Source organism: Rhipicephalus sanguineus, chromosome 2, assembly GCF_013339695.2.
Source record: "Rhipicephalus sanguineus isolate Rsan-2018 chromosome 2, BIME_Rsan_1.4, whole genome shotgun sequence".
Taxonomy (NCBI): Eukaryota; Metazoa; Arthropoda; class Arachnida; order Ixodida; family Ixodidae; genus Rhipicephalus; species Rhipicephalus sanguineus.
The window spans coordinates 128,845,122-128,871,706 of record NC_051177.1 but is presented as its reverse complement, the minus strand read 5'-3'; positions in this window follow the sequence as shown (position 1 = coordinate 128,871,706).

Sequence of the window (26,585 nt, the reverse complement as noted above, 5' to 3'; positions counted from 1 at the left end):
AGCGCTTGCTGAAGTTGGGAAAGAACTCTCGATTTAAAGTATTTGCGCAGCAGCAAAATGACACTCCTGTGGTTCATGCATATATGAGAGTTTTGTCGAACTTTTGCATAAATTTATTCCATGGTGATATAGGTCGGTCGTCATAGTTCTATTTGTTTTTTTGCTACTTATTCTTGTTTATAGTTTTTGTACACTGTTACTTGTTCTGCAATGCGCATACGTTTTTATCGGGCGATATGCATAGAAAATATTTTAGCTGCATAATAGGATAACCAGCTTTAGCTTGCCTTTCCCCGTGTATGTAATCATTCAACAAAACCAAGAAGATTACTGTTTATGGTTTGCGGAGCATGCCACCTTAAATGCAGCAAATAGTCGGTACGTGAGGGCAGGGTCGTAATATGACCTGCAAATAGAGTTACACTGCTTTATTTCTAAGAGGTTAAGAATGTTGTTAAACACAGGACATATCAGTATTACGTAAAGCAGACAGCATGACGAAGAGGGAAGGAGCGATTTGGATAGCTATTCACTTTGATGTTTAGGAGGAAGGAAAAATAGATAGAAGGACAAGGAGGTTAGTCAGTTATAAGACCGGCTGGCTACCCTGTGTTGGGCAAAGGGTTGAGAGGAATAAAATACAAACGGAAAGGTGTTGCAAAAAGATGAAATAGGAGGAAAAAAGAAAATGTAGCGAAAACACGACACTGTTTAGAGTCTGTCTCAAACACCAGCTGCCCTCAATAAGCGTCACAACGCTCACAAACCTCGAATGAGGACGTTCTCGATCAGTGTCCCGGGATCCTGTCATCTGATAAGTGACGATGGTCAAGCCTGTCTGTCACATTTGAAAGTTCTTTTCTATGCGTACTGTAGCGAAGGCAGTCACGGGAATGATGCGCTGTCGTTTCCTCGCGGCTGTAGTTAACGCATTTACGTCTGCTGGCCATTATGATCCGAAATTAGGACGCGTTTGTGAAGGGCACGCCATGCCACAGGCATTACAGAAGCGTCTACTAAGCTCCAGATATTCCTGACGGAATACCGAGCCATGTTGTGGAAATCAGCGTCACGTTCAACTGAGCAAGTGTAATATAATGTGCGGGAGAACGAAGCGTTGCGGGTACGCATGTTCTAGATAACGATATAGCTACGCAATGGAAAACATCATGAACAGGTTGGGCGGCCTCATCTGCAGGGCCGTTCGCGTAGATAAAGCAATGACGTTGTATCCACTGATACGCTATGTTGTGTTTTGAAAAAGTCTTCTTTCACTGGTTATTAGTTCATCAGGTTCATGAAGAAATTGCGATATAGAAGACTGGAGAGCTGCCTTGGCGTCGGTGACGATTGCCCATGCCTGTGGCGGTGCATCACTTATGAACTCCAGTGCAACACCGCGGGCGGTGAATTCTGCTGCGGTCGATGATGTGAAATGTGACGTCTTGAATTTTATCGTGACGAACTTCGCGAGAGAAACCACTCCTCCTGCTGAGCTTGCGGAGGAAACTGAACCATCAGAATGAAAGTGAAGGTGTCCGCTGTGTTTCTCATGTAGCAACAGTAGTGTGGCTTGTTGTAGGACTAATGATGACGACTGGGTATTCTAAAACAACTTTTTTTGGGCGAGTTGGTGTCTTAGGTTGCTGAACATATCGTAACAGGCGCGAAACTAGGAACATGAAAAAGGGCCGGAGGAAAGAGACAGAAGAGCGCCAATCTCTTTCCTCTTTCCTCCGGCCCTTTTTCATGTTCCTAACTTCCCGCCAGTTACGATATGTTCAGCGAACTAAGGCACCAACTCGACCAGAAACAAGTTCTTCTAGAGTATATTTCTAGTACAGTGGGCTCGTTCTTGTCTGCTCCCGGAAACCTTTCTTCTGGACTTCCTGACCTGGACAATGTCAAGTGGAATATAGTTGCCTCGACTTGTAAATCAAGATATTTGGGCTTCTGCATACGGAAAGGATTTCCACCTCGTGAAGTCACCTGGATCTTCGGTTGTGTCCTGCCCTCTTGGGGACATGTAAAACGGGTGAGCAAGATTTTACGCTCTGAGTTAGGGCGGCAAGTGAGGCTGTGTAATGAACTCTTGAGAAGCATTTGTTACGCCAACTTTCCTGAATGGGTTGCGTTGAAGAAATTGAAGGAACACCGTAGGCTCATCAGTGTTGAAATTGAGGCTACATGGAAGCACATGCTTACGAGCCTGCTTAAATCTGTTCGCTTAAATGACAAGATAACCGTGCAGCCCGGGTCAGTGAAGGTCATGTGTGACACGCCCCTACCTGAAGATGTCAACCGTCTTCTCAACAAAGGCCCTAAGTTTGGTATTGTGCCGGCCGTCTCCACACATGAGCTACTACCTCTAAACCGAAGAGTTGCAGGCAAAGCTTCGTCGGAGAAACGTGAGCGATGTTTACTGGACGGCGTCGACTGTCTTAAGAGATGTCCTCCAAGACCAGGAACTGGAAACAATGTGCGCGCTTTTAATCGTGTTGTGTCGTTTGTCAGAGACAATGACTTACGGTTAATGCAGTCGGACAAAGAGGGTGGTTTTGTGTTTTTGCCTACATCTGTCTTTATTGAAAAAGCCTTGCAGGCTGTTAATAAGGATTTCAAGAGCGTTAAAGTGAGCCTGGCAAAAGTGAAGCAAAATGTTAGCAAACTCTGTGAGGAAGTCGGCGCTGAACGTTTGACTAAGCAGATTTCCAAGTCAAAAGCAGATAGCTTGATAGCTTTTTTCAGTGCGAAGACGCGCAAGGTGGACATTCCTTTCCGAACGATAATTAGTGAGCGGCGTGCGTGGCAACAGCATGTCAGTAGTTTTCTGCTAAATTCACTCAAGTGCCTTTCCATAAATGACCCTTTTCTAATAAGACATTCAGATGATCTTGTAGAATTCTATCGCTGCAAAGTGAACACAGGGTATCTTTTTTCTGTCGATGTGACTGATATTTTTTATTCAGTTCCACACCCTGAGCTCTTTGCTGCTGTTAAGCTATGTATTGAAAAAAACGGTGAGGCTAATTTTGTTGCTTGTGCTGAAATGTCGGTAACTAATTTCATGTCTATACTAGAAGCGTACCTCAAAAGTACTTTCGTTATTTTTGAAGCAAGCATTTATTTGCAAAAGAAAGGCATTTGCATCGGGTCAAGTGTAGCACCTATTTTATGTGACATCTTTTTATCCCTTATTGACCAGGCACTACAATCTGTTTCTAATTCATCAAATACTTTTTATGTTTTTAGATATTCGACGATTTTTTATTTGTTTTAGACAAGACGTGCCCAGTGCCCTACCATGAAATGGTGAAGTTCATTTCAAATGCCTTCAACACAAATTCCAAAGGATTATCCTTCACTCATGAGCTTCCAACCGACAATGCTTTGCAGTTTTTAGACATTAACCTGGCCGTGAAAAGCGATCATGTTTGCTGTGCTTACATGCCTCGCAGTAAAAAAAGAGCTTGTGCCATTTGATTCCGCTCATTCTAAGACTGCAAAACGTAGTATTGCTCAGCATTGCCTTCAATCCGCGCTGCGCAGATCGTGTCCGCACATAATGCAGACCAGCCTGTGTAATCAGATTGGCAGTCTGGAAAAGGCTTGCTTTCCTCGGGTGGTCTTGCATGCCATTGCCGAATCTCTGCTACGGAAGCTGAACCTCAGCACTCAGGAAGAGTACTCGAGAGAACGGGAGCGCGCCAAACCACAGGTGGTGCCGTACTTGCACAAGTTGAGCCACAACCTCAAGAAGATGGCCGCTAGGTTCGCAATCCCTGTTGTGTTTTCCGCTCCGAATAAACTGGCGCACTTGTGCCGACGAATCTCTCGTGCTAAGCAGCAAGGGTGCCAAAAGAGGCACGTAAAACCTTTCAGGCGTTGTGCCAAAGGGGTTGTATATGAAATTCTCCTGAGCTGTGGCAAGACCTACATCGGTCAAACGGGTCGGCGTATCAACGACCGCCTCAGGGAGCATGCCAACAGCATTGGTAAGAGTGATGGTGCGCACCTTCCCGCGCATGTCAGGTCATGCTCGTGTGTGCCACGTTTTGAGCAAGCTAGGATTATCGGCAAAAGCAGAGATCAAACAGCAAGGGAATTACCAGAGGCGTATCATAGTAGAAGTAAAGGGCCCGCTTGTGTCAGTGACACATTCATTGTTCTCTTTCAGTCTGAGTTGTCCTTCTTTAATGAAATGCTCACGTGATGTCTTGTTCGGGGTAACTTTTCCACTCCACTGCGCATGTGTGGAAGTTTGCCTGTTTTTCAGCCTGCGCTGGCAATAAACAGTTGGTAGTTGGCGCTCTTATGTCTCTTTCCTCAGGCCCTTTCTCATGTTCCTAGTTTCGCGCCAGTTACGATATGTTCAGCAGACTGGGTTTTCTTTTTGATTTCAGGAATGGTTATGAGGGCTTCGAAAGGGCATGTACGCACCACAATGGTAATATGTTTGCGAACATACCTTTCACTTTCAATAACCATTTACTTCAATATTACTCCTTAATTTATTCGCTGCATGGGAAAACTTTATACAAACATATTTAGAGCTGCGTGTTCATGCGGGGCTGCCCATGACGAACATCCCGCGCCACGTACTGACATCCTTATCCTGGCTTTCTCTACCATGATCTTAGGCCTTTTGGTGAGCAGAGGTAGCTATTGCTGTTACGTATCATAAAACTATCTTCAAACATCTGTTATATCATTGCCGTTGATGACATAGTGGCTATGTGAATGCTGCCGCTCTTTGTTTTTATTGTTTTTGTTTCTTTTTCATTTGTACATGGCTTGCCAAGTATTCCTTGTTTTTCTGAATGCATTGCTCGCTCGCGCTTTGCAGCGATCTTAAAATCAAAGTTGGCGTCCACTCAGTTTTCTAGAATAAAGCCTCGAATGCTCCTTACACTGAAGCGCGCAGAGAAGAAGGTGCTATTTTAGCAATAAGAAATGGATGAAAAGGAGCGTTCACGCACAGCCTCCAATTTTCTATACTTTGCGAATAATAAGGAACAAGACGCCATAAAAAAAGCGTTATAGAGACCTAGCCTTCCAATGCACTGGAGTGCTAGGTCACAGAAAAACAAGCCCGACAGGCACAACAATTATCAGATTTCCTCTTGCCTCCCGATCATCATGTGTTCGTGCTATTCTTTAGCATCTTTCATTCCTACTTACGCTGCATATACAACGCACTGATCAGGAGAAATGTGGTACGTAACGCTTGGCTTGCTGATTTGCAAGCGCACTTTATCGCGCTACGTAACCTGTTCCAAGGAAGAACAGAAATCTAAATGATGAAAAGTGACAACGCAGTGTAACAATACAAATATCCCAGATAGCGAAAATAAGGTATGAGCATAATCTTCGAACAATAGAGTACGCATGGAGTGATTAGTCCATCTCTCCTATTCTTCGAACATTAAAGGCGATAGAGTTGCCAGCACTAGGAATATTCGGCTCGCAGTAAAAATGCGTTAATGCCGTCTTCAGATCCGATGCAAGCACTCGCTCGCTTTCGGAGAACAAAGCGAATGAGAATTTGATCAGTTCAGATGAGAAGATAAAACGCAAGGAGTGAAGAAGACGGAGGCTCTTTATTCTCGGAGATAAAAGAACTCGTTCTGGTTCAGGCACTATGAAAAGAGAATCTGCGTCTCGCATTACTGCGTCCAGTTTCTCGTCGCAAGTTCCCAACTTCGTGGAAATCACACCAGCGTATACGTGTCGAAAAAAAAGCTTTAACTTACGATAGGAATTGATTCCTGTCCATTGCCATTGTCGGCACGGATAGAATAACAGCAACTCCAACAGCATCTGTCAGCTTTGTGAAAACGCCCCAGTCATCGCATAGCACCGATTTTTCTCAATCGCAATGCTTTAACATTTTGTTCGTGTTTTGGTATGCTTAGCAGGAGTGATGTCACTCGCGCATGTGTGTGTAGGCGCGTGCGTGCGTGCGTGCGTGCGTGTAACGTCACCTGCCATAAGCATCGACCAGATGGTCGATGCTTATGGCGCGATGCCTCGCGCCAGCTAAACATTCCAAAACAGAGGCGTCAGATATTTCCTGTGTATGAATTGAGAACACAAAGAACAAATGTAAGCAAAGCAAGTTTCAAGTATTACCTGGCATGAAGGCCCGTGACACATACCATGAGCTCCGTACAGGAGGACAACAGATCAAAAGGTGCAGCCAGGCGTACAAACAAAAATATGGGACAATACCGCTTTATTATCTGATATTATCGTCTGTATCGCAGTATCGTTGGATAGTCGTGGAACCCAGAACAGCGTTAATGTGTCTCTTCAAATAGAGACGTATAGGCGGCAAGTCAGGACTCACCGAAAATAGGAGCACACAGTGTTTTCATTTGTTAGTGTTGACGCCATGGTATTCTTGCGTTTCATTGCGTCCTTATAACTAGGATAAGATCTAATTCATTATTGATCTGTCCTACAATGCATATACATATGGTGCAATTGGTAAGCGAACTCGCAAAAAGTAAATTCTGCATTAAAGCACACATATGCACAACATGTCACATTTTGGCTTTTCTTTATGTTTGCAATATGCGCCGCCCTGTGTTATGATTCGGTTATGTTTGTAGGGTCCTCAAATACAGTGTCATGTTGTTCTATGTCGCGCTTCCTCAACAGGCAGCTTCCATGCAACGATAAAACTTGCACTCGTCTTGTCACTTGCCCATCTCTGCTGTTTTTGGCAAAGACAGTATTATGCTGTATCATCTTTCTGCAAACAAGTCGTGACGACTTCACTATGGCGTAAGCGAGCACCTTTGCACCACTTCGCCACTATTTTCTCCTAATTGAATTCAAATTGCATTTTAGCACACTTCATCTACTCATTTTCCATGTTCCTATCTGACCTGTATACGCTGCTCTTAAATATTTGCAAAAATAGTGTAATGCTCCTCCGACGTCGGCTGAAGCAAACAGTCATCATTCGGGTACCTCAAGAAAAACAGTTCGGCAGGTTGGCGCTGACCAAATATGCATGTCGGCACCGAGGTAATTTTTAGCGTTACCTTGCGGAGGAGAACTTAGTGGGCATGCTGCTAAGCCCTCTTGGTTGACAATTGCATACTTATATACCACACTTTATGCTTGTTTTAGTTCGTGCACTTTTTGAAGGAACCCTATATGAACAGCCAATGGTTACAGTGGGGGACTGTTGGTGAATCATCAGAACAATTTTTATGCAGCACGAAACAAGATACGGACACTACAGAAGGCGCATAAAACCATCACACAGCGAAACTGGCAAAACATATGAATTTTCAAAACCAGACCCACGTCCATGTTTTCAACAGTCTGCCTGGCAATTCTGATATGTAAGCGGTCTGTTCAAATCCAAATGAACCGAGAAACAATGCGGATACAAAAATTGATGGCTGAACTGATTTTACTCACAGCCCCATGTTCATGCTGCTCGCCATCCTGGTTTGCTTTACTTTTTCGAAACCTCGTTCGACTCCACGTTCCCATATATAAGTTCCACGGTCTTTGCTATGCGAAAAAGCTTTCAATATCGACTGTATGTTGTCTCCAGAATCTGGACACTTAATAAATAGCTGATGCGAGTGAAGTCTGGAAATTAGCACATCGTAAACAGATGCTACAACCCACTGCCCTTCATTCTAAGAAAGGCAGTCACTGATATGATTCGAGACCCCAAAAGCACTTCCGGGTAATGCGAGCAGTTAGTTGACCACACTTCTTTAGCCCACACGGTAAACTTGTTTGGACAGCCTGTAGACTAATGTCAACTACACGACTTCAGATTACTCTGCTCTGGATGCAGCGAGTCCGGGGACAGGGACCATGCTGCATCTAATGCCACTGCGATAGTGGAAGTCGCCCTTAACGAGCAGTCCTGAGTTGAGTTTATTTTGTGCGCTAAGTCCAGAGAGTGGCGATAAATATACGCTCGTAGTATATATACGCTGTCCAGACAGAGACGTGTTGCAGCTAAATATCTGGAATCGCTCTCGCGGAGCTCTGATCCACGTCATGATACTGAATGCTTGATACACTAGCCTAATGAGACCGCGACCTACTGTGGATTATTTATGTGGTGTCAGTGCCACGCCCGTGTTGAATGCAAAATTAACGCATTATGATTCCCTGAAACCCAACTCTTCTTCAGACACTGTAGCATGTCACAGGATACAAGCCGAATACGCGAGTTTAAGTGAAGGAAAGAACCGCTTGCTTCGCCGGCAGCCATTAGGGATATAACTGAGTGGATGCGACATTTTACTAGGCATTCATTTAGGTGGAAAAAAAAATGCCAGAGTGGTATCTTACTACACTGGCTCAATTCGTGGCACGGGCTTTAGTTTTCTAAGGCCTTCTGCCACCAGTAATAATATCTAAGGTTTTTCGTCCCGAAACGACGATATGATTATGAGGCACGCCGTCGTGGACGGCTCCGGAAATTTCGACCATCTGGTGCTCGTTAACCTGCACTGACATCGCACAGTACTCGGACCTCTAGAATATTACTTCCATCGAAATGCGACCGCGGCGGCCGGAACTCAACCCGAGACTTGCGGATAAGTAGCTGAGCACCGTAACCACTGTACCTCCGAGGCGTACTGGTGGTCAAGTGAATCTGAAGTATTCTGCCAGCGGGAAAGCGATATTCAGTGAACCGAATAGTCAAATGACTTTTATAGACCTCAATCACATGGAAGTAAAACATCGAGCCTTCCCAACAGATACTGTTAATTTTGATGGGGCCCGTTATATCGCATTTGATAACGAAGGTATGCAGTAGAGAAGTGGAGGCGTTGATTGAATTGGGCTCGTTGGTTGAATTCGGAGGTTTTAGATAACAGTGATAACAGCCCTTACAATTAGGAGAGGCTACAAATAAGCGCTTTTGTTTTTTGGTCACGCGAACTTGGCTACAAGCTTCCAGCTATATGCAGTGGAGAGGCAGAAGAGAAAATTGTTTTTGTGTTATTCTTGAAAAAAAACAATTCACGAAAATTGGCTAATGTCCACTGCATTCAGTAATCACTCGCTAATAAATGCTATATTTTTAGTGGAACAACCTTTCAAAATTTCGTCGCTTGCTGTTGGTACAGTATCAGCGCTATAAGAAGCGAAAAGGTGTCCGCATACCACAGCATAACAATCGTAATGAAATTACTGAAACGCGTGAAATAACCAGAAAACACAAAACAAGGAGAGAAATGATGCCATAGCGCTGTGAGAAGAAGAGGAACAAGGTGAATTGAATGCTTCAGTTTTGAACAATGCACCCTTCTGAGAGCATCCTATAGCGTGAACTGCTCGCCTTCTACTGGATTCAATTTTCTGCAAATATTCCTGCGCAGTCCTCGCATGTGTCATAACTTCACCTAGCGGTGCTTCTAGCATTTTAGTTACGCATTCAGAAAGTGCCTGAATGACTAGGAAGGTACAGCGCCAAAAAGAAAGATAGATACGGAGGTAGTACTGGAAAAGCACAGAGCTTGGCCCTGCGAGTGCGCGGTATCATGCACTCAACTCTCGTGTACATAATCCGGATTGGAGATTTTGGTTTCTTTTCCAGAACCAATGCTTCCCACAGTTCATATACGTCTTTTTTTTTGTAAACGCGCACAAAAGTTGGCAAAGACACGCGATTTGGAACACGAGCATCCACGAAAGCATGTTCGGCAGTTGTGGTCTCTTTTTATCGAATCCCCATTCTCCGTGGAGAACTTTCAAACCCACCGCTTTGTTTCTTCTCAGTAATTCCTGTATTATGAAAGGCACGCCAAGGCACGCTGCTTTGGGTGCTTCAAAAAAAAAGATGGTTGATCCCTCTGTCACACGAATCGTTATGACACGAAAGTGAATCGTGTCGTCACAGAAGTAGTTGATTGCTTTAGTGCGTTGGTATATCACAGCTTCTATATTGTCTATTGCTGGTTGGCAGATGTAGCGCTGCCTCATGCGGACGCGCTCACGCTGACGCCGAGCGGCACATCTCCGTACCGACGACTAACGCCCATGATCATGATTTAACCCTTGCGGTAACTGAAGTTCTTAACATATACGTGGACACCGCATATGGTGAATCCCGCGCAAATATGGCATAAACAAGCACATAATAAACACTGGCACTCAATATGCACTCCTCCAAGGCGTCGTGAAACGCGAAGAGAAAAGCTACGCGTGTTGTATCTTCCCTCTAGCCCTGCAGTTAATTCTCACAGGGCGAGCGGGGAACGCGGTGCGACAACCATGCGAGCGTCGTATAGCTATTTTTCGATATGGATGCATATTATGCGTGAAGCTTGGGCTAAAGCTACCACCTCGCGGTGTGTTAAACGAAATTACCCTTCTATTGGAAACGCACCGAATGGGACGGTCGCAGCAACGACGAGTTTTTTAACGCGAATGTGTTTTATGCCGGGGACCACCGAGATTTTTATGACATATTTTCCGTCACGGAAATACGTCAACAAAATAAAGGCCATCAAATGGCAAAGAACAAAAAAACTATAAGAAAAGTTCCGTCGACAGGAGTGGAACCCATGACCTCTCGGTACGCGACGACGGCTGGCGGCCGTTTAGCCCACTGGGCTACCGCCAAACGCATAACGGAGGCTTCATGAACGCGCCTTTTATCTTTCACATTTTTGTCTCGCAGTGCTCTTGCATGGATGGATGGATGGATGGATGCTATGAGCGTCCCCTTTATAACGGGGTGGTGACATGTGTGCCCCAGGCTCGAAAAAAAAAACAAACATGGTTCCCTTTAGGGAACAATGTGTGTTAGGGAACCACAAAAGTTTCTTTTTAGCGGGAGATGGTGTAATTTTTGTGTTCACTTTCGTTTCACTTTCACCTTAAATCATATTCAGTACACTACAGTTAGGACGCAACAATAAAAATTTCTCATGCTTGGCCGAATTGCCGGCGGATTCATTTGGTTGTCTCATACTGTGTGCCTCTTAATTTGAGGCAAGATAAGCTCACAGAAGTGGTTGCTTGACAGCATGCGGTGTGTGCACGCTCTCTCTTTAAGCCATTCATCTTCCTCATTGTGGTTTTATTTTTGTGCTTCCGCTGCATTAAATGTCACGGGGAATGTAAATCACTGGCTGCCCATCATATGATACAACAGTCACAAGAATAGCTATATTTCGAATCTCCTATATGATTGATTAATAGGGCTAGCTCTACTGTAAAATTACGTATTTCACACTGTCTTTTCACCTGTCTCTTTCACTCTGCTGAAAACACAGTCAAACCATACTTCGCAAAGGCTATAGACTAAAGCTTATGTTTGCGATGACAAGGTTGAAGATGTAGAGACCGAATAATTATCAAGAAGGCAAACGCAAAAGCGCATCAGGCTCTGAAGAGCCTGCACAAGGGGCCTAACGACGCGGAACAAACGCACCCTTACAGTAACGTCTTACGGTATTTACTGCAAATCGCCAGTTCGTCTGAATAGTTGAGAGCATGTGAATAGAGCCGAAACAAAACGAATTTGATTGAATCCCGCTTCCATGCCATCTCTAGCGCTTGCTCTCAAAGCAGATATTTCGTTAGCTCTGACTTGTAGTCTAAGATAAGAGATCATTAGTTTTAACGCTTGAGAGGTCATTTCTCTAAACGAAGTCGCATAATCGGAAAGAACGTTGCGGCAAGCCTTCAAGCACAGTTACAAACTTTAATGGTATATCAAGTGTGGCAGCTGTGCGTTCGAGAAACAGCGAAAATAGTAAACATTGATGATTTATTAGTTTTTAGAGTGTTTTGACTGTTTTTTTTTCTCCCGCAATTAGGCGGCCTAGCGAAAGCTCACCTTCACTGCATAACTATTGCAAATTTACTGATATTGGTGAGGATTCAAATGAGCAGAACATGGATATTTTCATTGACCCGGCGCCTAGTAATGTTTAAGCAGACACCGGTTATCAACACGCATTCAAAGTGGTAAAATAACTATGAAAGCTTTATGAAAAAAATTAGGATCCTATATAATACTTCGGACATTCCCGCATAAATCTGTGAATTGCTTTTTAACATACTATTTCGGTAAGGCGCCCACAACAAGACCACTTACTACGGTTCCCGCAATGTTGAACAAGCGCACAAGGAGTTACGGGACATTTGCTGTATATTTTAAATATTTCCCCTATATCAAATGTACGGTGGATGATCAGTCCCATTATAATAGAACAAGGTACGTCGGTGATCTTGAGGCTTTAAACATAATATTAAAAATTGTTGAGGTTTTACGTCCCAAACTCACGATGTGATTACTAAGGGAAGCCGTGGTGGACGGCTCCGGAAATTATGACCATGCACCTGGGGTGCCTTAACCCCCACCAAAATATAAGCGCACAAGCCTCTAGCATTTCGCCTGCATCGAAATTCCGGACGCCACGGCCGGGATTCGATCCTGAACAAAACTGACAACTTTGCATTATTGTAAGGGCGCCTATCACAATGTTACGGTGGAGTGTCGCAGATTAATGATTACGCCAGAAATGGTAATTAAGGACAAGAAATATTGTAGTGTAATTGTTATCATCTAGCTTGACGTAACTGAAACAGGAAACAATAAAAGGGGGAAAGATCACACCATCTCCCGCTAAAGGGGACCATGAGGCGATGCGAAGCAGTGTTTCGGCATGTAGAGCCCGCGTTTCAGAGGTGGAGTGGTGAGGGGAAAAGGGAAGAGGGGAAGAGGAGAGGGGGAGTGGAGAGGGGATGGGAAAGGGAAATGAGAGGGGAAAGGGAAGGACGAAGGGAAGGGGAGAGGTGATGTGGCGAGAGAAAGGGGAGAGAGGGAAGTGGAGAAGGTTTGCGCATGCGCAGTAAGGGTGGTCACGCCGCACGCCACCACCGCCAACACCACCACCACCGGATTGAACTCCGCTATAAGATGCTTCACATCTAAAAGCGGACGATGGCTCATGCACACACAGCAGGAGGACAAGAACACTTGTCTACTCGTCAAGAAGAGAGAGAATTGCAAGCAAAAACAGTAAAGCCTGTGGCAGGCCGAAGCACAAGTTCACTAGGGAAATTTAGTGGCGCCGTAGGTTAACTTGCGAACATTTTTCTCGATGACTGACACTTCACTTCTCTCTCGCAGCACTTTGGTCTTGTACACACATATTTATATTGAACATTACAGCCGCTTTCTCTCATGAGAGGCGATAGCGTGTAAAGAGAGCGGTTATCGGAAAACTATCAGCATCCGATAACGTCACACCTGTGGTCATTCTCTATTGTTAGAACAAAATCGGCACATCCCACGCGTTGTCGGAGTTGGTTTCATGTGAAGCAGTCAGCGAGTACTTTTATGCTCTTTTTTATGGCTTTGAGCAAAGCGTTACGAGGTGGATCGAGGTGTTTTTGTAAGTCCAGCAGCTGTGTGCACATGGTGGCCTTACCAGGCACATCGACAACACTGACGTTCAAAGGGCAACTTATGGTGCGACGTAATGTCAGCCCTCACGTTAGAGCGCATACGTCAGCATTGTCGAAACTATGTGAACTTTTTGGTGCAATCACGTGAATACCATTCTAACTTTCGTTAATGTATTCATCCGGGGTCGAGAAACGCATCAGTATAGATTTGCTGAACTATAGGAATAAAAATGTAATGTTTTTTTTAGATTGCTATGTAATGTTTTTCAGACGTTAAACTGACGACTGTATCGTAGGAGTGCACATGTAGTGCTTATTGCTTTGTTAATAAATTAGATAGCCAGCACCGCAACCACAATTGACGTTGCACCGACATTACGCCTGTATATAAAGGGTGTTTTTCTAAAGCAGTGTCTAGACCTGGCGTGGCTCTGTGGTAGAATACCTGATTGCCACGAACAATGCTTGGGTTCGATTCCTGCTGGGATCCTGATTTTATTCTTTCTTTTACGGGTCAACGCTGCTGATGCTAGTTTTTTAACGCTCGTGCATTTAAATTACCAATGACTGTTCTCGCCGCTCCTGGGTAGATATAAACTGTCAATCATCTGTAGCACATGTATACCCGTGCACCGCAGCCCATGGTAAACGGTCATGTGCCAAACGTGTCCGGTGGAAAGGGTTTGACGGCGTACGCGACAGCATTCTCACGTTATTCATATCATGACCCGACAGTCATATTCGTCAAATTCTCTTACCCTCCGATGCCACTTTTGGCCTACACCAAGTTAAGGAGGCAATCATGAGAACACCCAGACGTAGGCGGCTAGAGACAGACAGACAGACAGACAGACAGACAGACAGACAGACAACAGATAGACAGATAGATAGATAGATAGATAGATAGATAGATAGATAGATAGATAGATAGATAGATAGATAGATAGATAGATAGATAGATAGATAGATAGATAGATAGATAGATAGATAGATAGATAGATAGATAGATAGATAGATAGATAGATAGATAGATAGATAGATAGATAGATAGATAGATACGCTCAGTGTCAAAGGATCGCTAAGAAATGTTTCGCATTTGAAAAGGAAAGGGACAATCTCTTGATCGTGGATTTCGAGACGCGTGGTGAAAAATGTACTCGACCACGTAAAGAGGTTCCGCAGAGGAGATGACCACACAAATAAAATACAATATATATAAGCAAGGCGTCATCGTGAAAAAAGCAACCACATGATTGGACGTTCCAATAAGGATTTGGCGCGGATCCTGTGGTCTGCTTGCGCTCTAAGAAGGAATGACGCATCGCTGCAGTTGCTCAAGGTTCCGCATTGCCTCCACGCCATTCATTGGCGAACTTACTTTTATTCCTTTTTGTGTCACCCATATGAATTTATTTTGGGCTCTTTTAAGAAGAAACACCGAACGTAGATGGCCTTGCGGAGTAGCTTCTTCCTTTCTATACCTCCAACTGTCTGCTGTTGACAGCGTCCGCTTGGCGACATTATTTACCCGCCAACGCAATAAGCGAAAGGCTCGTTTTCCTTTATTGATATAGCCCAACTTTCTCTCTCCTTGCGCAAAATGACGCATGCTAACTGCTGCGACAAACGTTGACAAACGACATCGTTTTTCCACCGCTTTTCGTAGATGACCCTGGGCTTGGCAAGGCTCTCGGTTTCCAACATGGCTCGGCCCTTACCGCTCAAAACCAACTCCACTGACGCCCGGCAATATAAGTTACCAAACTGGTCGCACCTTCCGGGTAATGCGCGTTAATACTAAGATTTGAAAAAAAAAGCACCGTTTTAGTCAAAAGCCACACAAAGCTGTTCAAAGATAACTGATGACTCCCTATATGAGCTTCTTCGAAGGCCATGGAAGGTGTTAGCGGTGTCGAGAATGGGAAAGTCTGGTCTAACGTCTCTGTTACTGAAAGCCATTCACAATGCCTTTCCAAAGTATACGTGCTTTCGTGACTTATTCTCTACCTATTACATGGTTCAGTAAAAGTTTTATGGTATGAAGGGGCTAGGTAAATGCCACAGTAAGCTAGAGTCAACTCCACAAAAGAGATTGAATGTGTCGCACGGCTGTAAATCACATGCACCTGGACAAATATGTTAAAAAAGGGAAGGCAGGAAGGTCACCAAAGGTTGGATCTGGTTGGCTACCACAGGGTCAAACAAAGGGAAAGAGCAAAGAAAGCTACGAAGGAGCTAAAGCGTTAGTGTACGCATGCTTGCAGTTAAATCTTCACTTAGATGTCTAGACATGGGCACATTAATAACGACGTCTTTAGCGGGAAATGTCTCGAAGCGACACGAACGTAGGATGAACGGTCGTAATCTGCTCAGCACTGAAAGAGTGAGGTAATAGCGAAGTTTAGGAATTCATAACAAATGTTAAGGCTTGAATACCGAGCCACCAAACTTCGTGGCAGAAGGACAAGGTTTGCGCCACAAGGTCCACTCATAAGCTAAGCGCTAAGACGTATGTGGTCATAATTAGCAGCAACAACATCAAGAAAGTGCGCAGTTGCGTGTATTGCGTTACGGATGCGCAGTGGGTGCTTCGCTAAATCAGAGAATAATAAATTATGGCGAAGTGGGCAATTTTCGACTGCACTTGTGCTAAGCACACATGCTAGGAGAGCTTAGAGATTGTTATATGCATGTACTTTCCTTTAGTGGCAGCAAGATTGAGGCGTCGAGCGACAAGCTAAGCTTTCGAAGCGAATTAGAAGAAGGACCCGATTACGCTATAGCGTTGTATACTCCTGAAGGCGAAACTCAATTGTACTCCACGTTTTTCATGATAATGTAGAGCGCAGAAGCAATTTCAGCTTTCTGAAGTTTTGCAAGAGCCACCTGTCTCGTGTGCGAGCAAGTCACGAGAAACAGGCGCGCGCACACGCGCACACACATGCACGCACGCACACGCAAGTGTAGACACACACCGTCCATCACAAACGCAATCACGTACACTTAGGGAAACGGAAAAAAGCCCTTACATATCCTGAAATATTTTAGCTGTGTGTGTCCATGCGTTGCCAACACGCAACGCGACCACGTGCAAGACCTACGTACACTGAATAGCTCCCTGTACTCAGACTTGCGCCACAAGCAGCTTTAAACTTGGCCCTCTGCACATCGTATGGCGTTGGCTTTCAATGAACAACTATGTGTCCTTAAATTCCAGAAGAAATGTAATGCACTTGGTCGTAACAGTTCTGTTGGTATTTTAGTTACTTCCGCTTCGAGGTACTTTCCGTAATCATCTTTTTTCATGTGGTGCGTTGATTCTTCTCTCACCGAACAGCCCGTCATGTTGAGCGATTTGATCAAATGAGCGCTTTTCACTTTGACGGAGCTCGTCATACGCTATAAATGGACATTACGCGATATCTACCCCCCCCCCCTTTTCCTTTCTTCCGCTCTCGTTCTGTTACATGCAAACTTTTTTGATCCCTGTCTCTTTCTTAATTTCGCTAAACGGGGTTTATTCTCACTCCCTTCACTATGAATCACGTTTACTTCCATGGTGCACCAATAATGTCTCGGGAATGGAACCTGAGACCTGCGCTTTCCTTTTTCCACAGGCATAGCAAATGACGGTACATTACTGCAGAATGTCTCTCATCTCCGGTGTCCCAAAACCGTGATGATAATGACATAGAGTGTCATAAGCGTCTCATTCTCCCCGGCTTTTTATTTTTCTCGGCACCTTCTTTCACGCAATACATGTACTGGCAAAAGGGATGCATCCACCTTGCTCTGTTTAGCTGAGGCGTTAGCGAACGCGGGAACATAACCATAGATGGCCTTGTTTACTCGCAAGCCCCCACCAGTGCCACCAAAGGCGTCTCATCACATCGTGTCAGGTTTCTTCGCAGAAGTCGCGGGCTTCCATTTTGTCTTTGTGCGTAGTTGTACGCAGGAAAACTTTGTAGTGAGGTAAGAAAACGAGGTTCCGAGACATTAAATACAAAGTAGGTAATATGGGACAAAAAAAAAATCGCGTACATCATAACGTCACGCAACAAAGCCTAGTGCAAGCATGTCGCCGGCGCAATTTTCGGAAGCGACGCGCCTTTTGTAATGAGAACCCTAGGATAGGTTAGTGCTTGTCGGTGGGAAATTTGGTTTGGAAGCATGGTGAAGAAACAGCGCTAAGAGACGAGGACGGAAGGCACACGTGTGTGTCCAAGCACTCGTGTGTGTGTGTGTGTGTGTGTGTGTGTGTGTGTGTGTGTGTGTGTGTGTGTGTGTGTGTGTGTGTGTGTGTGTGTGTGTGTGTGTGTGTGTGTGTGTGTGTGTGTGTGTGTGTGTGTGTGTGTGTGTGTGTGTGTGTGTGTGTGTGTGTGCCTTCCGTCCTCGTCTCTTTGCGCTGTTTCGTCACAATGCCTAAGATAGGGTCAATTTTAGTGGTCCGAGGCTTTCAGCCCTTATTAGCTGCCTGGCTGAGGCTCATATATTTTTCCGTCACTTCTGTGCGGTAATAAATATGCTTTCTAAGTATACAAACATGTTAAGCCGTATCTATCCGAGCTCTCCATTTGGCGTTCTGTTCTATCAGGGTTCTTTAATTTGATTGAGCCTCGTACTCCGAAGCGTTCATTTTTGAAAACATTCATCAGCACAATTTGATATTCTTATACTTTTTTTCCTTTGCCATTTGATGGCATTCATTTTGCTGACGTATTTCCGTGACGGAAATACGTCATGAAGATCTTGGTGGATCCCGGCGTAAAACACTTTCGTGTTAAGAAGGTGTCCTCAGTGTTCTGTAATTCATCCCCATTGAAATGCGGCCACCGTGGCCGGAAGTCGTACCGGCGCCGTCGAGCTTAAGCCAGGCACCTTGCCTGCTAAGTTACTTCGGCGTGGGCAAGCTGAAAGTGATCATCGGATGATTCCTGACTGCTTACCCAGCAGACACTGGCGTTGTCGCTGTCTGGGCACGCTGGGGCTCAGTGGGCTTTTCGAAGGCCGCCACCACTGACGCCGCTGTCCCTCTCAGGGGCACGCGGTGACGTCAACACTACCACCATCGTAAAGAGAGGATCAAGTGCCGTGTATACACTATAATCCTGAGAAAAAAGCGAATCTGTTGTCAGAGACGTTACTTACCTACAACATCGACCACTGGTGCCTTGATTCTGTCTGCGAATACGTATGACCATCTCTGCCATTCTCACCCACCGTAGTTCATCCACAGCCACTGAATTGACTGCGCTACGGGTTCTTTTCAATTACATCGCAGATCAGACAGCTAAGTCTTCGGTCGTCTTTACCGACTCAAAGAGTGTCCCTGCAATCCCTGAAGTGCCCACGCACGCAGGAAAAACTCGCAATGGACATCAAACGCCTATGTAACAAAGCATGCGAACTGAATCACCGCATTGTTCTGCAATCGATACCAGCCCGCAGCGGAATACAAGGTAACGCCCAGACTGATCATGCTGCCAAAGTTGTACATCGCGCTCCGAGAGAAGTGGTCGAGATACTATTCTCTACAAAAGGCGCGGCAACTCTCGCATAAGCACACTCTTGGCGCTTCCAGCGATCCCACTGGAGAGATGCAAGTCACTAGTGCGCAAACGTAGCAAAAATGTGGAGCTCGCTCAGAGTCACTCATGAACGCTAATGCCTTGAAGTATCTGGGCTCACTCTGACTCACTCACCAAAAGATTACTCACCCGGTCTCAATCAGACTCACGGCTCGATCTGAGTGAGTCGACTCATGAGTGAGTGTGCCGACCTATGCTAGTGCGAGCCTCTATGGAAAATTTATCTATCGTGTGACTTCGACATGCCGCGTGACCTTAAGAGACAAAATTAAGCATGCTTGCACCACATCAGATTAAAGGTGGCCTATGCGAACAACTTTAAGAGCAAGGTTAATATGTCGGCCCACAATTATTCACTCAATGTAACCTCTCAGAAGACGTGCAACAAGTTCTGTGTGGCTGCAGGCGATACGCATGAGAGACGGTATCTGAAGGAGGCGTTAAACCTTCAACGGGACTGCTGCTTACAACTGCGGCGTGTTCTGGGCCCACGACAAAGCACCGCCTGTGCGTAACACGCCGCGAAAGCGCTGTCGACTTTCTTGCGGGCCACAAGCCTTAGCAAAACGTTGTAAACAGTGTACCGCGTGTGTGTGTGTGTGTGTGTGTGTGTTGCTGTATGTGCTGTTATGTGTTGATCAGTGTGCATATCACAATCATCACCCAGCACCTGGAGTAGTCTGTGAGGAAAAAAAAGTCACAGTTTCGCCTCAAGGGCGAAGCAATGAATGCGATAGCAAGAAATTAATGCTATACGAAGTGAGGCTCGCCAATGGATACTCTCAGTTTGAACAGCGCTCCTGTTGCAAATGCGGCCGAAGCAGCGAAGGAAACTAGCGTGCTACAAATGTCGAGCTGTGACACTTGATAGTTCGCGCTCATCTTCTGTTTGTTCGTTTAGCGGCATCCCTTCAGCTCGAGTGACTTTGGTACGCTCCGTAACATGAGCGCGGACATAACGATGAAAGCTGGAAACATTACTCTTCCCCTTACCACGAGAACACCGCGCGAGCAGACAGCGGAATTGCAAGGTCTCCCTGCGCAAATATAAGAAGAAGCGAGCGAGCTCGCCGACGACTTTTAAATGCGTCCGACGCGCTCCTAGCGCCATCTCGCTGGTAATGAAGAAACGCTTATTATCGCCTGCCGTCTCTGAGTCCGTCCAGCGGTGAAGGGTGGGTATATAACGCTCGCCGTTAGTTATGTGGAGGATCTGCGTTTCGTGGCGCAGTAGATAGCGCCACTCGCTGCGGAGCAAAAGCTCCCTGGTTCGATTCCGCGCTTCGGAAGCATTTTTCTGAATTATTTTTCTTTGGGGCTTTTATATATATATACATACTTATACATATACGGTGCATGACGGCGGCGACGGCGACGGCGACGGCAAAATCTAGCCGAGACTGTCCATATAATTGCTATCGCAATAATAGCGAGGCTAACGTCCCAAGCTGTTCGTTAAAACATTTTATTTCTATCTATAGTTACTGTAAACGCATTCACTTGTTTTAAATTACTTCAACTACGCCCTTTGAACTGATACAGTTAACAGAACGTATTTATCTCCGAGTAACACTTTTCATTGCCCGTATTCATCGCTGTATTTGTAGTAGTTGTGTGTATCTGGAGCCTGCGTTTCAAAAGTTTTTTACGTTCACGACGTTACAAAAATATTCTTCTATTTCTGATAAACAACTGTTTTCAGCTCGTGCCATCAAGTTCTTATGGTAGACACATTGACGTTACGGAAACTAGCCGGAATAACCAGACCTTTCTTAAAAAGGTCAGTTTCGCCGCAAGGGCGAAGCAATGAATGCGATAGCAAGAAAAGCGGCCCGTGATGGACGCGCTGCAACTACCGCGCGTCCATCACTACCCATCAGCTACTAGATAGTTTTAATTTCTCGTACGTAGGGACTTCACGTACATAAACGTGAAAAGTACACATACGTTACGCGCACGACGTCTGAAACGCTTTTAGCTAAACGTAAGCGGCGCGCGGTGAGAGCTACCATGTAACTCCATCTACTGGGAATCATGAACACTGTGGTAGCTTGTTCGAGCGCCCGCGCGAGCAGACAGCGGAAGAGAAAGGTTCTCCCTGCGCAAATATTAGGAGAAGCGAGAGAGATGGCCGACGCCTTTAAGTGCGCCCGTAGCGCTCCTAGCGCCATCTCGCTGGTAATGAAGAAACGCTTATAAGCGCCTGCCGTCTCGGAGGACTTCAATCGGTAAGGGGTGTGTTATAACGCTCGCCGTTAGCTACCTGAGGGATCTGCACTCTGTGGAGTAGTGCTTAGCGCACCGCGCTGCGCAGTGAGCGGTCGCTGGTTCGATTCCGCGCTTCGGAAGCATTTTTCTGATTTATTTTTCTTTGGGATATTGATGTATATATACATACTTATACATATACGCAGCATGACGACGGCGACGGCAAAAACCAGCCGAGACTGTCCATATAATTGCTATCGCAATAAAAGGCCATGACACGGTAAGCCAACCATTTGCAGCTTTCACCGAAAGATAGAAGTAGAGGGTATATTGTGCCTATACATGCATGAAAAATGCACTGTACAATTGTATTTCAGTGCAAAAAATTGGGGGCAGCTTAAGCTTCGCCTTAAAGAGTTCAACGCGATAGCGATATCCTGCCCCTAGTGCGCACTTCGAAGACTACGAGTGTTTAACAGAATGCGCGCACTAAGGTGTGTGCCTTATGTAATGGGTAGCATGCTTTAAACCAGAAACTTTTGAAGTTGCGATGCACCCACTACGTGGCCTTAAGGGAATACGCGCAGTAATGTGTGTGCCTTTTGTAATGGGTGGCTGTCTTTAAACCACCAAGTCGTTATGATATTGACATGGTGTGACGCCCGATGGCAATGTACGCTTGTACCACGCAATAGTACTGCGATATTACATCTCGTACTCTGACACCTGTGTACAGGACGCGTATATTTGGTAAGCATGAAAGTTACTTTCACTGCAGCTCCAAGCAGCGGCGTGGCTGTGTGGTAGAACACCAGCTTGCCACGCAGACGGCCTAGGTTCGATTCTCACTCGGACCCAACATTTTTGTTATTTATTTTATTTGCAGCTTTTTCGATTTTTCGCTCACGGACAAGATGATGATTTTTCGCTCACAACCAACGGTGCCGACACCGACGGCGGAATTTCTGCGATACGAGCTCTTTAACGCTATCGCGTTAATAAGCCCTAAAATCCGCCAGATATAAACCCCACCCACCGCCAGCGACCGACATTTCACCATGGCGCGTGTGACGTCCTGTGCAGCATGCAGCGGAGCCGTTTTCTGTTAGCAAAGTTTCAGCCGCTGCAAATCGTTCACTTTCAAGGCCAAGCTCAAAAAAAGCTGAAATAGCTCGTTTTCACGCGCAGCTGGCCATGAGACAAAATTGTTCGCCCGAATGCAGGAGCTCGCACACCAAGCAGCTTGTAACGCCACGGCTCGCGAGTGCGCCAGTGTTGCCCAACTCTCAGGCTGCTCGCATGTTTATAAAATAGTCGATTATAAAACAGGCGCTCGACCAAATGCGCTAAAATTTCGTCAGATTGTTTGTGAACGCACGAGGATTAAGACCCATAACACAGATTATGGTAGAAAATTGGTTGTCATGGCCTCTTTAAGGATTCAAGACAATCCGTCAGCTTTGAATAGAGACCTTTCATTTACGGCAGAATGCAATACTGAAGTTCTTGCAATAAACAAATACCTACGAGCGAAACACTAATTTCTGAGCGTGTTACGCTTTTTAATGTACCATTCCACGCGTACTGAAGGCCAGGAATCGCATACAAATGAGTAGCATAGTTGTGCACTGTGACATTCCTTGTGTATTTCCGCCCCGCAGAGCTTGGAAAAAAAGCTCCAACGCCCGGAAATTGTCCAGTTGTCATCATCAACATTGTACTGCCGTTGCATTGTAAAGCTTGCGCAGTAGTCTAAGACATCTAGAAACTTCAACTCAGCTCGCACTTCTCAAAATCATTTCTGAGCCATTCAGGCTCCTAAGAGGCTCGTTGTATGTGAAGGCCTTCTTGAATATTCCAGCAAACGGCATCGCCTTCCAGTGGGAATGCGAAACTCGTATACTCCTGTGGAGGCCTGCCTACGATAATTGTGAGATATATGAACTTAAAGTACACTTTCAGGTAGAAAATATAGGCCACGCGTATAGATATTCATGCACGCTAACATAAAACAGCCCGCCATCTCACAGGCTGCAAATTTTTCTTGCAGGATGGTGAAAATTTAACGTATGGATTTACCGCATAACTAAGGAACATAACATTGACGTATCTAGCATATCACCAAAGCAACTGCGACTAGTGTTTGTATAATGTGATGTGGCGACTACCTTTTTTTATGCTTGCATTGTAACCTTTTATTTTGTTTTTGTTTTTTGAAAGCACATTGTGAAAGATATCTCTCTTTAATTTGGTTGTACTTAGCCGAACGTCTTCTGTGCCACCCTGTGTACTAGAGGCTCAGGGCTACTCAAGCTGTTCTCACAGCTTTTTCCTGCCCTCCTCCCAAAAAGTGTTTTTATTGCGGAATAAAAATTTCAATTTCAATTTCAAAGTGAATTCCCATAAGTAAGATCCCTGGAAAGTCAAGAGCAGGCCTTCGCATGTAGTAGCCTAACATTCAGTAATTTCTGGTTTATAATGCTGTAGAAATGTGCACACAATGCATTTCTTTGTGTCTACTTGTTTTTTCTCGTGTTGAATTGAGAATGACTTTGTTTCTTGGGAATGACATGCTTGAATAATACAGCAAGATTAGTTTTTCTTTTAATACCCCGACAAGCATTTCGCTGCTTTTGATTTCGTGATTTCGTGCTTGTCGAAGTTGCCAGGGCTAAACCTTTAGTTTAGGAATCGTCGCCTGACCAGAAAACGAGAGATGCCACGTGAGCTTGTCGGTAACGCACTCTGAGTGAACATTTCGTAGTTCTAGTAAAAAGAACGAGGAAAAATGATCCACAAAGATGTACGTATCGCTGCATGCGCCCCTATGCATCCTTTCGTCCTGTGTTTCGCTCGCTCAGCGGAAGAAGCTAGTCAGGCGACCTAAAAAATGCTGCGATAAATCTTTCTGTACACACGTTTTCTTTTTGTATATTTCTTGGCTGGTTACGATGCATTTCTATGTCGATGACAATTCATTATAAACATACGGTCTAAGGACGCTTATAAGAGTTTTAATAGTGGCTAGGAATCACATCTTTTCCTTACGTGCACCGTAGTGTTTGATCTTCCTGCGTACTTGTACCGCCATGATGGTGTAGCGGTTGTGGTGCTCGACTGCTTATGCGGAGGTCACGGGATGAAATGCTCGCCACGGCGGCTGCATTTCAATGGAAGCAAAATTCTCGAGGCCCGTGCGCTTAAATTTAGGTGTACGTTCATCAAATCCCAGGTAGTCGAAATTTCCGAAGCCCCCCACTACTCTGTCCCACATAATCATATGGTGGTTTCGGGACATTAAACCACATCAATTATTATTACTAGCACCCGAAGCAGAACTTTTCTATTAAAACATCATATAAATGTTCTTATTGCTAATCGAATGATATGGTTGCAAGTATGACACTGAAGTAGTCCAATCTCAACAGCATTCCCCAATCGTGGGCAATATTCACCTTTTTCTTTTCTGGCAGATTAAAATATACTACACGGTTCGGCTGGTCCTTAGTTTTTGATTACTTAGTGCTTTGAATTTTTGTTCACACGGTTTTTTAGTTTTTTCATGTGTCTTTTCACTCCACACACGACAAAAGAGGTTAGTATTTCGGTAGCTGTTTTAGCAATAAAACTAAGCAAGTACAGAAGGCACGGAGGTCTTGCGTTGAAGAAGAATGTGGTATGTAATAGCGTACTCTTAGACATCCAATATTTGCTCCAGAAATCAGGCACACAGGTCACACCTAGAGCAGGTCGGACCATGCTAGTTTCTTTTGTACTTTCCCGCCTCAGTGGTACAGTGGTTACGGTGCTCCTCCGACGACTCGAGAGTCACGGGTTCGATCACGGTCACGGCGGTCGCATTTCGATGGAGGTGAAATGCAAGAGGCGCGTGTACTGTGTGATGTCAGTGCACGTTAAAGAACACCAGATGGTCGAAATTTTGAGAGCCCTCCACTACGGCGTGCCTCAAAGTAATATCGTGGTTTTGGGAAGTAAACACGCCGTTATTTTTATTATATTTTTCTAGGCTTTCCTTCATAACATCCATACTTATCGCAGCATTTTGCGCCGCGATTTTCTCACTCCGTTCATTTTTCTGTGACCGCGGATTGAGGAGTCACCGTTCTAGCGTCCTTAGTGCCATATTACGTTTTACTGCTCTGGCCGGCGTTTGTCGCTCTTTGAAGTGGGTCTTTGGAAGAAACAGTCGTGAAAAGACGACGGAGTGATGAGGGGTGTAATATAGAACGTGATGAGAAAACATGCGGTTACATAAAAGCGAGCAAAAAAAAATGAATGATGCGAAATTGCAACAACGCGGCCAGTGCGTCGGAACGAAAGGAAAACCGAAAACGAAAAAGGAAAAAAAAACGATATTTTTTACCAGAACGAACGCGTAACCGAAACTTTATCTAATATTTCGTTCTGGAGTGAAACCGAAATGTTCTTAATCGTTTTTCGGTTCACCAGAAAACTTCGCAATCCGGTACAACTGAGCTCATGCAATGTGAGCAATTATACATATTTCAGGGTACAGTATTAGCGCGCACCTCAGGCAGAAATCGCAAAGCAAAGATATGTTGAAATTGTACGAAAAACGAGAACAGTGGCAACCAGAGAAGTTTCTGTTACCGCAAGTGGACTTTTGCGCGCCTGTCACGCAGGCCAAAGTGGAGAGGGCATTGTCGGCGCTGAAGTTTGTTACAGCGAAAGCTGTTATGAGATCAAAACAGCTGATTTTGACGTGATAGTTGCCTGCTGCCGGTGGTGTTCGTGACCGCTGTCGCGTGAAATAAGAAAAAAATTAAATGAGAAACAAATTTCCGGGATCGGATGGGATTTTAACCCGCGTCCTCTGCGTGGCAGTTGGGTCTTCCACAAAAGTGCCACGCTGGTGCTTGTAACCCCTTCGCAAAAGTGCTCTATACAGACGTCATGTATATGTAATATAGCGTGGCAGAAAAGCGAAATAATAGCCAGTCATCACACAATGCTAATTGTGCAAAGAGTGTGTGGCTTATGCTTCCCGCCAGTGTTGCCACTCCTGAACTCGAATGACTCCGGAATCATTCCACATTTTCGCGACCCCAGAATGGAATGGGGACGATGCTTGGAGGAATGGAATCTGAATGGACTTAAGCGCATTTTGTACGGAATGGAATAGGAATGTAATTAGGTCTTTTTCCGAAAATAGAGCGCGCTTTCGTCTACGTACTGTTCTACAAACTTCATACATTAGTAAGTCAGAGCCTCGAATTTAATAAAGCAGTATTTTTAAAACGACATGGCTGATTACAAACACGGTACATTCATAAGCAACGCGCCTACTACAACCTATAGGCATAAGTTAGCGTACAAACAAATGCATTAGGG